This window comes from Ahaetulla prasina, chromosome 1 (genome assembly GCF_028640845.1).
Source record: "Ahaetulla prasina isolate Xishuangbanna chromosome 1, ASM2864084v1, whole genome shotgun sequence".
NCBI lineage: Eukaryota > Metazoa > Chordata > Lepidosauria > Squamata > Colubridae > Ahaetulla > Ahaetulla prasina.
In genome coordinates this window covers 154,335,318-154,350,092 of record NC_080539.1, presented here as the reverse complement: position 1 = coordinate 154,350,092, position 14,775 = coordinate 154,335,318, and the positions used below count along the sequence as shown (strand labels likewise).

Sequence of the window (14,775 nt, the reverse complement as noted above, 5' to 3'; positions counted from 1 at the left end):
GGTCGGATCCAGCCCGCAATGTGGTCAGATCCAGCCCACCGGGCCGTCCTGGAAAATGTAAGGGGTCAGCCCGTGTGGCTTTTACCCAGTCTACCCAATGCGAAGAGGAAACATTGTGCCAGCGTGGTTTCTGCCCAGTCTACCCAATGCAAAGAAGAAACATGCCAGCAGTTTGGAGAGTGGCATCAAGATAGCCACGCCCACCCAGTCGGCCATGCCCAGTGAGTGGCATCAAGGTGGCCATGCCCACCCAGTTGGTCACACCCACCCAGTCAGCCATGCCTACCCAGCCCCCCCGAGGTCAACCTGAAGTGGCCCTCAATGAAATTGAGTTTGACACTCCTGCACTACCTAATGAACAGCCTGTATAACACATATATTGTACATAGGTAAGTACTCAAAATGCTTAATAGTATCAGTAAAATCTTTATTGTAGTATAGATGAGCACTAATTCTCGCACGTTGCAGATGGGGTTTATAAAAGTTCAGGCTGAAAGCTGCTTGCCTATGGACACTTAACAAGTCTGTGGCTGATTTCTGTAAGGTACTTTCTAATTTATATTCTGTGGCTACGTTCACTCATTGTGCTAATCCATAGTATTATTTATTCACTTTGGAGCTAGAATATTATGTTTGCAAGGCATGTCTTCTGTACTTAACTTGTCAATTGTGTTTTATAGGGTGATCTAAATCAAAGAAACTGGCACCCCAGTTCACTACCATTCTCATCATGGCAAACATGCTTAGACAAAAATTGTTCTATTGTTAAATGTGTTTAAAGTTAATTATTTGATTCAGCAGTGCAATCTGAGCAGGAGGCAAGAATAAACTTATTAGGCATTAGGATACCTCTCAATGATTATGGGAGAGATCAGTAAACCATATGGCACTCCATAGCTCAGTTTTCTGTTCTATATGGAGATGAATCAGGAAACATCAACTGGGCTAGCAGAGAGAAACAAAATACAAAGTGATGGCAATAGTCTACTATGAAAATTATGGATTTTCATAGTTAACAATGAAAATCCAATCTCCATTAAACAATCTAGAAATTAAAGACACTCCAAATCTGAGCTTTATGAAGCTCAGAAGAGCTACTATACTGGAGACACTTGCAGATTAAAAGACAGTTTGACCAAATGAAATGTCACCAAATGTTGATTTTTGAAAGAAAATATATGTGTTAGGCTGCTGGGAAGCTTCAATAGAAGAAAATTCCTATTTGCTTTCCCTTGCAGAAAGGCTGAGGGGGGGGGGCAACAGTCCAGAAACAGTATCCCATTCTAGCAGTACGTTTTCAATAAGAGGCATCGCTGAACTAGGTTGAGCCATTAATTTTGTTGAGAAATGACCACTGACACTCTAATATTAGCCTTTGTTCTTTATTTTATCCCTTCAGCCCTGGAGAACAATTTTCAAATCAATTGGCCATTAAGTAGTGAAACACCACTGTGGCCCACAGTGTAATATACGATGTGGCAATAAATACATTAGACAGAAGAATTACATCCTGTAAAGGCCTTGTCTTCCCACACCTACAGGAAACAATGTATTTTAATGCAGATTTATAGGTTTTTCTTACAGGATCTCATAAAAGCTGCAGGTGTAACTTCAATTACAATGGTTTGCTGTTCATGTGTCAACAGCATCTACTTAATCCAGATTCACAAACTGGGTTTTCATCTTGGATATTATTTTGACCTTCTCCATCTCTCTTTTTTTTATTATTATTATTACATTAACAATTTCTGATTTAAATAAATTTATCCTCAAACTATATTTAAAAGTCTCACCGCACTTTAAAGAGTATGAAGTAGTTATGTAAATCCTAAGCAGGGTAGAAAAATGATAGCCAATAAAGACAAAGAGAAAATAGCTGAAGTCATAAACTTCAAATCCATTTTAGAAAATGAAAAATGCTTTGGCGCTCTCAGATAGATCCATTGTGTACTAATCAAAGGACTGCGTTCCATCCAAATTTGTTGTTTTCATAAACAGATCTTCTTAAGCGTTTTTTTTTCCTTCATTGCAAATAAAAGGTGAATCCATCTCTATATTAATCAGTAGTCTTTCTAAACTGGCGCCTTTCCAGATGTATCGGAGGACAATTCCCATCACCCCTAAATGAGCACTGCTATCTAAAATCATGGCAGAGAAACATCTGGAAAGGAAGGACTTAAGGAAGTTATAAAACATATATTTGTATACATTGGAGGAGAGGTGGTCTTAACTCTTTCCGTGGCATTTACATCACTGTCTGCTCTATACTGACAAGATTTAGTGTCACTTTGAAAAGTGTCCAGCCTGCTTTTGAAAAAAAAACAGGGCAATTTAAAGTGTGTCACGTTCAAAGTTTGTTCATAAAATCTAATGCAGCCTAAGTGTACTTAGCTTTAACTTAGCTTTAATAGATAGCAATTTAGATTTAAGTTTAAATACAAGTCTTCTGAGCAGAGCTTTTGAACCATTCTCCAACAGAAAACCCTGGTATTTTTCTAGCCCTATATGACAAAATGTCATTAATATCACACAAGCTAGGTTTGGTGATCTCTCACGCAGCATTTCCAATTACTTTCTCCTATATGATGGTGGTTTTCTGCATTAAACGATACAATAATACAGTGATTTTAACTCTGAGCTATCAGGTTTGTTTATGCAGACTTCAACATGCCTTCAAATATTGCTTTCCCACAGAAGAATACCAATGATCTGCTTTACGGGGATGTTGCAAGAATGTACTTTATACCCAGGAACGCACTATAGTAATTATAATTGTACAAACCATTTTAGAATGAGCCCCATCAGAATTGTCTTCAATTTATAAAAAGGTTAAATGTGGGGGGGGGGATGAGACTACAATCCTAATTTATTTATCCATGAGTAAGTTTTATTTAACGCAAATCAACTAAAACCAAGTAAGAGACATTATAATTAAACAAATTTTACATATCACACTATGGTTTACTGTATGGAATAAAGCCACAATTAGCTGGGTTAACATAAAATGCAAAGTAATAGACCAAATAAACTGTGTTATAGCATAACATATTACACTAACTAGAAAAAGATGACTCCAAAAGAAAATTATCAATACAAGCTAGCCAGCCATATTCATAAAGTATACGTTATTAATACTTACAATTACAACAAGCTGTGACATTGTTTTAAATACTGAAATTTCAAATGTGGGCATTTTTAATTATCTTGTTGAGTTTCTAAATTCTTGAGGCAATAGAAACTGACTTACAATTTATTCATCTGCTAATATTTAGATTAGAACCATAATGCACTTATGGGAAGCAAAACTTAAATGCAGTCGCAGCAAACAGAATTGTTTGAATAAAAAAACCCTGATCTAATAAAAATCAGTAAAATATTATTCTATTATAAATAAAATATAACATTCATTCATAAGATGCTTCATTCAGCATATCACAGATTTTCTCACATCTGTCTTTTTCTCCTTACATTTAACTAGTATTTCATACAGACAAAAAATAATTCAAAATGAGAAACATGCTGATACTAACTTAATTTATACTCATAAGCTGTCTTTATTACTACTTATATTTTTAGCATAGAACAAGTGTGCTGAAGATCCAACTGGCACAAAATCTTCTACATAAAATGAATTTGACCTGGGTGCATTAGCTTGTCTGTTGAATTTTTCACACATATACTCAAAGAGCCCATGGAAAATATAAAAGTATCAGTTTGAAATTACCTATCAAAATTTCCCATGAACATGCATTTTACATGGGAGTTGTAATTCTGTTGTTCCAAAGACCCAAGAGGCTTCAATTTTGAGAAAGGATATATGTGAAGGGCCTGGAAAAGTAAACTTAATTCTGTAAGGGAGTCACATTATTAAATCTGCTGTGCCCTATAAGCAAAAAGACAAATTATCAACTGAAAAAACAAATTATCAGGACCACAGAGGTATAAACTGTGAAAGTAGAGTTTTAAATGTGGAAAAAAACCATGTCTGCACACAAATTCAATATTATTTAATACAGACAACCTGCAGATAAAACCGTGTGAAGACAAAGAGGGAGTGGGGAGGCTCTGAAAAAAAAACTTCCTTAATTATATTTCATCTGTTTTTAAATGGATCTAAACCACTAAATCACGGGATGAAAGAAAACAATGAGGGGTTTGTTTTTTTTTTAAAAAGTAAAAACATTCCTTTTTGAGTAACTTGTGACTTAAAATGTTGTGGGTTTTTTGGACTATATATAGCCAAGCAAGAAACTAAGGTTTCTGTGAGTAATTGTGAAATGAATACTGTTAATAACAGATCTTTGAAATAAATTGTTGGAGAATCAAATAATATGCTGCTTCTTGTGCCAGTATAACAATGCCTGTGCATTTTGAACTACTGTAGTCCTATTAAAGTCAAAATTGGGAAAAATAGATCCCGATCCATCTGTAGGTCGCTAGGAAATTTGCAGTACGCTTCCTATAACCTGCTGATACCTGAACAAAGTACAATGGGCTTGACAGACTTTGGTTTTTTCCTTCCCGATATTTACTTTCTCAAACTGAGAGAGCATGCTTAAGACCTCTAAATATTAAGATCACTACATAATAATGAACATGCACACTCAAAAAAAAAAATTGGACCTGCAGGCAGCTTAGTGAAGATTAATAGTGATTAGCATAGCTTGATTTAGTCTACTTCTAGGCCTCGTAACTTTGTTCTTTGTTGGATCTGAAAATCCTAGTGGCACCTCAAGAACCATTAACAGGTTTGTTTTGCACAGAGCAAAGATGTACTATACCTTATAGAGGCGAAGCTTCCAATTTACCCCTTGCAAGTCAATCCTATGCTTGTATCATCACAAGCAAGCAAAGTCTTGCCAGTTAGCATTTTGCAACGATGGCTAATCCCAGCTGCTGCCGCTGCTCTCTCCGTGCCAACATTAGCTTCACTGAGTTTGTCTTTCTTTGATTCAGAGCAGAGAAGGCTGTCAGCCTGACTGAGTAAGCCTCTGGAAACAGCAAGTGTTGGTCAGGTCACCCTGACACAAACATTCTTCTGTGACAGCACAACAGAGGAAGGATTCAGTTATCTCTGTTTGCAACGGAAACAAAATAAAGCCTGCGCCACAACTCAGTAATTTGGTCTCAAATAATTTTGGCGCAAGATGGGCTGGATAATAAAGAGCAATGTCCCCCCCCCGCCCACACCCATGCTTCTTTACCTCAGCTTAATTCTTATTAACACTAAAGTGTTGCATTGGGTCATCTTGTTCCTAGTCGGGTGCTTACCAGACTGTCAGTCTAAACCACAGTTAATATCAACCACTCCCAGCTCCCTACAGCCTTTTGGATGGAAGAAGGCTATGCTTTGCAACCTATGGGTTTTGCTGAAGGTCTCCCTTAGCCAGAAGTGTGCCTGTTTTAAACAACTTTTTTTTTGATGACGCAGGGGAGGCAAACCAAACAGAATGGAACATGTAGACACTTCCACATCCAGGATAAGCTCCCCTATATAATTATGGAATGGAACGAAGTAGAAGAGCCTGCTCTATGGTCCTTGAATGGCATGTTTGAGGCTGCCCACCAAAAAGGGAGCCTAGCCTTTTATGCAGTGATGGGGTTCAAATAATTTAACAATCAGTTCCCTGCCCTAACAACCAGCTGGGTAGGCATGGCTCGGTGGTCATGTGATCATGTGGCCAACCCAACGTCACTCACATCGATGGGCGCTTCACCTTAGCTGTTACAATGTAATAAGGGTTAACCAGAGAGGCAGTTTCTGTAAGCAGGCAATAAAGATTAGGCTAGAATCCACACCAGAATGTTTCCTTCCTGCCTTCCTTACAGGATTAGCCCTGTCAAGTGTGGAAAAAAAATAAGATTTCTTCCAGCAACGGATTCTCTGAACTGCTTAGAAAGTTAACAACCAGTTCTCCCGAATAGGGGCGAACTCACTGAATCCCACCACAGCTTTTATGTTAATTAATTAAAAATTATCATAGAATTGGAAGGGGGCCCTTAGGCCTTCGAAGTCGATTTTCTGTTTACCACAGGAATCGATGTAAAGACTTCCCTAAGAAGAACTATTCATCCACTCCACAGAAAGTGACCTCATCACTTCTTTTGTTTGATGTTCCTATATATATTTATTTTATCTATCACTAAAAATTATACAGCAGCAGAGATTTTGGAAAGTTCTGGCCGCTCTATGCAAAGACTGACTTCAGAGAATTCCCAGCCATCCCTGTACAATTCAAGTTGAGATTTTGGGTCCAACGAGGTCTTGAAATGCATCCATTGTAAGATTTAGAAATTTGAAGCATACGGTATTATAAAAATACTGAGGTAGCAGTTAGTGGATGCGTGTGGGGAGGGAGGATTAAAGAAAAAACAACAACAAAAGGGGGACTGCTTGAAAGCTTTTTCTTACACTTTTCCTTTTTTATTATTTTTCTTTGTCAGTATATTAAATCTCATCTTTTGAATTCTCACTCTCACCCTAGCTTTAGTGTAAAGTTTGTCACAGAAATTACAGTATTAATATTATTTTATTTTCAATCTTTTCGAAATCATAGCAACACTTGGAAGTCAACAGAAAGGCAGGCAGATTAGACTAGAGCCTTTCTATCCATGACTGCTGAAAACATACAGAACTGTTTTCCTCCCATTTTGACTTGGAAATGCATGAACCTGAACAGAAATCCCTACAAAAATTATTACAAACAAAAACCAAAGACTCTCCCTCAACTCTCGCTAAGGCCTCAGTCTACAAATGGTCTTCCAATATTAAAGATGGCCTTTTCTCAAAGTTGTCTACCTCTGATGCAGAGCCTCTGCTGCAGTGGTGGGTTTCACTTACCTTTGCTACTGGTTCTCTTGCATGCGCAGAGCATATTTGATGATGTCCAGTAGGAGGAGTCTCCCACAGCCGCTACCAGTTCGCCTGAACTGGGGCAAACTGGTAGCAACCCACCACTGCTCTGCTGGAAGAGACAGACTAGCTATATAAAGATAAGCTTTCCTAGTGGTAAATAGGTCACCAAAGCGAGAAAGAGAGAAAGTGCAGTTATAATTAAGGCTAATTATATCCTTTAACTATATATAGTTATAATTCAGATGTAGAAAAACTATTGGCCAATATTTAATTGAAAGATTTAAGACCCAAATTAAAAGGTTACCAGAACAGATTACGCCATAGTCCTTGCTTACTGACCAATTCGAAGTTATGATGAACCTCCCCCAAAAGGTACTTACAACCTGGATTTAGAGTTCCAACATCCCCCTCCCCCGTGATCATATGGCCACATTTTGGTTACTCAGTAATCGGCCTGTATTTATGGCTGTTTGTAGCATCCCTCAGTCACATTGTGATTTATGACAATTTTTTTTATTTTTATTTATTATTATTTTTTGCTGAAAACTGGTGTTTACTTCTGACTTTCAGCAAAAAAAAAAATGCCCATTATGAAGAATGGATTTGCTTCATTACCACCATGTTTGCTTAATGTCTGTCACAAAAAAGAAATTATAAAAGCTAGTCAGTGGCAGGATGACTCCCTTAGCAATCCGAATGGCTTAACAATTGTAATTCCAGGCTCCATTACAGCTGTAAATTGAAGATTACCTTTCTGGAATTCTGCTTGGTAGAAAAACAAGGCCAGTCAGCCTAGCCTGTCAAGTTCGATCTCCTTCCCCTTATAGACCCATTCAAGGTCTGTGGTTTGTATTAACAGTAAGAGCAAGAGGGAATTATAAGCATGGAAACACATACCACCAATCCTGTTCCAGTCTAACCTCATGGGAACATTGAGTGAAACAGAAGTTCCATACTTGCCTATATAGCCCTCTGCCAACCAACCATTTCAGTTAGGATCAGTGGTGGGTTTCAAAAATTTTTACTACCAGTTCTGTGGGGATGGCTTGGTGGGCATGGCATGGCTTGGTGGGCATGGCTTGGTGGGCATGGCAGTGGAAGAATACTGCAAAATCCCCATTTCCTCCTGGTCAGCTGGGACTTGGGAGGCAGAGAATAGATGTGGGCGGGGTCAGTCAGAATTTTTACTTCCGGTTCTCTGAACCACTCAAAATTTCCGCTACCGGTTCTTCAGAACTGGTCAGAACCTGCTGAAACCCACCTCTGGTTAGGATGGGATCGTAGAGTAGTTAAAGTAACTTAAAGTATCTATTAAAGCTTACTGTAGAAATGCCTGGCCCTAATGGCAACTGCAAAATCATGGAAAAAGACACCTGGAAGACAATAATGTAGGCTATGGCATACGTCTACGAAATATAAGTAGTGTTTGTTTGTTGAATCCATTATTCAAACTCTCGGCAGAACATTTGAGTGCTAATTTGAAAAACGTATACAAGGTCACTTCGACCGAGGAACAAGAAGGAGATTGCAATTATGGTAGCTGATCAAGATGAATCATACTTAAACAAGCTTTCTCTTTTCCAATAGCATGCAATATTAATTAGGCAGATTATTTAACAAATGAAGTGGGCCTTTGCCAGGAAAACAAAGCATGCTTTTCTGAGAAAACATATTGGATGCATCAGGCCAAGGCCTGGATTAAATCCAAACTTCTGGTGATTACAGGGACCCGCCCAGGCTTGGCAACAATGTGAAAGTGGCTTGCTATAACCTTCTTCTTCCAGAATGATTTCCCAATTTTCCCATTTAACTTCCAACCCTAGAGTTCCCTGGTAGTCTCCCATCCATGTTTGACCAGCCAGCCATGCTTAACTTCTGACCCTTGATAAAGTTGGGTGTTGAGTGAACTGATGGAAGTGCTATAGGTGAACTGATGGCCACACCACCATTATAGGTGTCTACTTTGGAAAATCTGGTGGGAAAATGGAGGCCAAGAAGAGAAATGGGACTTGTTTTCCCCATCCACACCTACATTCATTACAAAACAAATTACTTGAAAAAAAGATGCTCACTTTTAAACTGAGCAAGGTTATATAGCAAAGTGAAGACACAGTCTAATGTCACATGTAAGAATAAGACTAAGTCCAAATTGTTGGACTTCAGTAATTTCTAGCTAGCAAAGCCAATTCCTTCTGCTTTTTTCCTACTCAAATCCTCTCTTTTCCTTTGCTTCAGGATCTGAAATACATTCCACAGTGCTTCCCTCAAATCCAAGGATTTTAAGACTGACAGGATTTTTCTGATATCTGGCCTTCTTTTTTCCCCCCAGGTATAAATTGTGTCACAGTTAATCTCAAGATAGACCCAGATGGCTTTTGTTAATGAAAAAGCTGCCCCAAAATATCACTAAATACAGGTAGTCCTCAACATATGACCTCAATTGAGCCCAACATTTTTGTTGCTAAGTGAGACATTTGTTAAGTGGGTTTTGCCCCATTTTACGTCCTTTCTTGTGACAGTTGTTAAATGAATCGCTGCAGTTGTCAAGTTAGTAACATGGTGTTAAATGAATCTGGCTTTCCCATTGACTTTGCTTGTCAGAAGGTCGCAAAAACGGATTCCATGACCCTGGGAAACTGCAACCATCAAAAATATGAGTCAGTTGCCAAGCATCCAAATTTTGACCACATGACCATGGGAATGCTGCAGTGGTCATAAGTGTAAAAACGGTCATAAGCAGTGGTGGGATTCAAATTTTTTAACAACCGGTTCTGTGGGCATGGCTTATTTTGGGGTGTGGCTTGGTGGTCATGTGACTGGGTGGGTGTGGCTAGCTGGTCATGTGACCGGGTGGCCATGGCTATGAGCATGGAAACTACTCAGAGGGCTAAAAAAATCATTTCTGACCAGTCCTCGCACTTTTGACCAGTCCTTGCACTTATGACTATCCTCACATTTATGCCCGTTGCAGCATTCTTAACAATCGTGTCACTCATTTCACAACTGCTTCTCTTCACCACGGTTACAAGGTAGGGCGCAAAATGTAAAATGTGAGAACAGTTGTAAGTGCGAGGACCGGTCAAAAGTGTGAGGACAGGCCAAAAATAACTTTTTCAGCCCTCTGAGTAGTCCCTATGCACATAGGGACTATCCAGAGGGCTAGAAAAAGTGATTTCTGACAGGTTCTCACACTTTTGTCCAGTCCTCACACTTATGACCGGTCATCATTTATGCTTGTTGCAGCATTCTTAATAACCATGTCACTCATTTCACATCTGTAGTGCTTCATGTGACCAGGTGGGCATGGCCAGGTGATCATGTGACATAGCTTCTTTGCCCTAGTGACAGTTTGCTGCAGTTAGTAAGTGTGAAAAACGGTCATAAGTCACTTTTTCAGTGCCATGCTTGTTAACCAATTACCAGAACAAATCCATTCTCCCTCCCTCTCTTTCTCGCCTTCATCTTTCTCCCCCTCTTTCTTTCCATCTCTCTTTCTCTCCATCTCTTTCTTCCCCTTTCTCTCTTTCATCTTTCTCCCCCCTTTCTCTCCTTCATCTCTCTTTCTCTCCTTCATCTCTTTCTCCCCCCTTTCTCCCCCTCTTTCTCTCCATCTCTTTCTCCCCCTTTTTCTCTCTTTCATCTTTCCCCCCCTCTCTTTCCTTCATCTCTCTTTCTCTCCTTCATCACTTTCTCCCCCTTTCTCTCCATCACTTTCCCCCCCCTTTCTCTCCTTCATCTCCCTTTCTCCTTCATCACTTTCTCCCCGCCCCCTTTCTCTCCATCACTCTTTATCCAGATGGGGTAGGGTAGGCTGGCACTGCATGGGTGGGAGGCAGCCGCAGGACAGTCCTGCTGGGTCGGCGGCAGGCCAAGGCGATTGAAACACACCTCGCTGCCCACCCAATGCCGCTGCCCAAGGCACTTGGATGGGGATAGGCTGCGGTCGGTGCTTGGATCGGGTTGCTAGCGAGGCACTTGTATGGGGTAGCCAGCAGCTCACGGCTGCTATCCACCCAATCCAAGCGCCTCGCTGGCCATGAAGCCGTCGACCGCAGCCTACCCCCATCCAAGCGCCTCGCTGGCCACGTGGTTGCAGTTCACACCCAGTGAGGCACATGGATCGGGTGGGTAGCAAGGTGCTTGGATGGGGGTAGGACGTGGTTAGTGGCTGAGTGGCCAGCAAGGTGCATGGATCAGGTGGGCAGCAGCTGCAAGCTGCTGTCTACCCCATCCAAGCGTCTCACTAGCCACCTGATCCAAGCACCTCACTGGCCACATGGCCTCCAGCCATTAGTGAGCCGCTTGGATGGGATAGGCCGCAGTTGGCGGCTGCGTGGCCAGCAAGGCACTTGGATCAGGTGGCTAGCGAGGCGCTTGGATGGGGGTAGGGTGTGGTCGGTGGCCACATGGCCAGCGAGGTCCTTGGATGGGGATAAGTCGCGGCCGATAGCCAGGCGAGCGTAGGTCGACCAACTTTTCCAGTCCCGCTTCCCCGAGGGCAGCACTTGGCTATACTTGCCTGTTCTGCTGCTGGACTGGTCGGGGCAGTCTGAGGTGGGCAGTCCGAGGTGGGGAACAGAGTAGGAGGCCACGGCAAAGGTAGGAAAGCAGACTGGGGTGGGGCGGGGCGAGGGGCAGGCGAGCCAGCAATTTAACAAATGGTTCGGTTCGGTGTGCTCAAAGGCCAGAAAGTAATGGTGGGGAGGGGAGGGGCAAAGGGTGGGGCGAGCCACCAATTTAACAAACGGTTCGGCCGAACTGCCTAAAACCAGCAGAATCCCACCACTAGTCATAAGTCACTTTTTTCAGTACTGTTGTAATTTCAAAGTATCACTAAATGAATTATTGTAAGTCGAGGTCTACCTGTTATGTAATAAAAGTTCTGGATTCAGTCACAGATTTCTTAAAATTAAGAACTATCTGGAGAGATGGTTGCCAAAAAAAAAAAAAGGAGAGAAAAAGTAAGATCAAAAATAGAAAACCCTCAAAACTATTTTTAGCCTATCAGTATTCCAACTTGCCTTAGTACAGTATAAGGTCATTCTTTAAATTGTATCAGAAGAAATGATCCTGAAAGCAATTTATGTGCCTATATCCTCCCTCCCGCCCTCCATCCTTCCCTCTCCCTCCCTCTTTCTCCCTTTCCCTCTCTCTGTTGATTCCTCCCTTGAAAAAAATCCTTTATTTGCTTTTCTGTTCTTGCTTCTGTGTAACATGAACTCCTTCACACATGGTAAAGTTCAGCCTAATTGATTTGTCTGCAAGATACTATCTTGAGGGGAAACAAGCCACAGAATATTGTGTTAACATTTTTCCTTTTTCTTTTTTCTTTTTGCCCATTTTTTACAGATTGTGTAAATATCATAAGCTCATCCTTCACTCTGTGAACCTTTCATTCCAATAGTCCAAACAGAGATCTATTTAGAATTTTCCAAAAAATGGAGTTATTTGTGCTGTTGTGGTGAATAATAAGGCTAGAAACCAAAAGGCATTATGCTCCGTTAGATTTTATCTCCATATTTTCCCCTTCAAACTGTCAGAGATATTTCGGCACCAGCAAAAAAAAAAAAATCCCACAAGCAACTCAACTAAAGAGCAGAAGTATAACTAGAAGTATGAATATACCAATAATAAAAGAGTTAACTTGATCTGTTCTTCCAAAATAGAATTTAGCAGTGACCTCTTTTTGTTTTAAGACAAAGCCTTCTCTATTTTTTCTGGAAAGAAAGATGGATTTTAAAAAGTGCTGAATAAACACTGGAAAATTACCAGTGAAAAAACAGAATTATTTGGAAATTAGATGAAACAGACAGGGCAATTATACAATTCCTCATCTGGAAACATTAATAGTTTTGCAGAATGGGGTTATTTTCAATTCTACTTCTAACAATAAAGCACAGTGACACTAGTTGTTACCAAGGGCATCTTTTATCTGTTAATCTTATTGTTTTAAAATTAACCATATATTTAAATATTTATAGGTGGGATACAAGTATTTCAGTACAATCTGATATTTCTAATAAATCCAGATAAATCAATGTATACCTCAATATACACAGGAACAGCAAAGGTCTGAAGAGTTTAAAACATACATAAAACAAAATTAATTGAAACATAAACAAAAATTACATATTCCAAAAGTTAGCACAATAATCAAAAAATATAGAGAGATACTGGACATAAAATTCTCTGAAAACTGTTAAGTTCATGATGGAATAGTTCCTATCATCAATTCGATATACAGTATAGTTATACCATGTGCAAATTTAAATATTTATAGTAATATGAAAGTTAGTTCTCAGGTTGATCAGACTTCGACTAGCAATTTCCAGAACAATCAACACATGCAGTCTGGCCCTCTTTCCCCCTCAAAAATAACACTTTTTTCTTTTATATAAAAAGCACATATTAAAAGGAGCAGAATATTCCTCATTTTGTTCAAATATAAGCTTTGCATTTGATGTCGGGTGCTCCCTAAAACTCTTGTGCAATTAACCTACTTAATAAATAAAATTACTGTTGGAATTTCCAAGATAATTATTCTAGATTAACTGTGTCCAGTTGTTGTTTTTCTTCCGTTCAATCATATCTGATTCTTAGAATGTACTTGGATAAATCCCTGCAATTATTTTGGCAATGTTTTTCAGAAATGTTTTGTGATTGCCTCCTTCCTAGGGTTAAGAGATAGTGACTAGACCACTGGCTTAATGGCTTTATGTCTAAGGTGGGACTAGAAATCACAGTCTCCTAGTTTCTAGCCTGATGCCTTCAACACTATACCAAACACTACACCACTCCATTTCCAGCATAAGTATTATGGAATGTAATCAGTGGTCGGTTTCAAATTTTTTTACTACTGGTTCTGTGGGAGTGGCTTGGTGGGCATGGCATGGCTTGGTGGACATGGCTTGGTGAGCATGGCAGGGGAAGGATACTGTAAAATCTCCATTCTCACCCTACTCCAGGGGAAGGATACTGCAAAATCCCCATCTCCTCCCAATCAGCTGGGACTCGGGAGGCAGAGAATAGATGGGGGCGGAGCCAGTCAAAATTTTTACTACCGGTTCTCCAAACCAGGGGTGAAATCTAAAAATTTTCCCTACCGGTTCTGTGGATGTGATAAAAATAATAAACAAAGATCACAAAACAATAAGAGGTACTAAAAATCAACTTTCACACTTTACACACACACAACACAACACAACTGACTCACACACAATGTAAAAGCAGCTACATCTCATCCAAAATGGCCCCTGCAACAAGCAGGAACCTCACACAGCCCCAAAAGGTCAAAAACCAACTTTCACACTTTACACACACACACACATCACATCACAACACAACACAACTGACTCACACACACACACAAAATGCCACATACAGCTTTGTAAGATTTTGTGTGTTTGTGTAGTTAGAGTGAAATACTACAGAAACACCAAATCTCAGAAAGCGGCACAAATATTTTATTTTATTATTTTATTTAATTTATATTTTTAGATAAAAGCAGCTAAATTTAAAACTTCCTTAACTTTAAAACTTCCTTAACTTTAAATTGCTATGTCTAAAAAAAATAAAACTCCTAAAAAAAACCCAATTAACTATTTTTTAAAGCTTCCCACACACACACACACACACACACACACACTTATCCAATTCAAGGGACAAGGCAGGCAGATTGAGTTGCTCACCGATGAGATGGATTGCAGGTAGGCAGATTCAGTTGCTAACTGATGCAATTGATTGCAGCCACTGAAGCAAGGCTGGAATAGTGAGCGAGACCGAAAGAAGCAGGAAGCTGCCAAGTAGCAAGTGGGGACTAGGTGATTGGGTGGGCATGGGTGGGGGGGACAGGGATTTTTGCTACCGGTTCTCCAAACTACCCATCCCCAAAGCTACTGGATCGCGTGATCCGGTCTGAA

The 14,775-nt window shown here is 40.0% G+C and overlaps 1 protein-coding gene across 1 annotated transcript in view; it reads right to left on the bottom strand.

Annotated features, from left to right (window-relative positions):
• Nucleotides 1–4,915, bottom strand: part of GREB1 (growth regulating estrogen receptor binding 1) — a 99,411-nt gene extending 94,496 nt beyond the window's left edge. The window contains exon 1 of the mRNA XM_058178659.1: nt 4,782–4,915. The gene's annotated coding sequence lies outside the window, so the exon portion shown is untranslated. The remainder of the gene's footprint in view (nt 1–4,781) is intronic.
• Between the last annotated feature and the right edge of the window lie 9,860 nt (nt 4,916–14,775).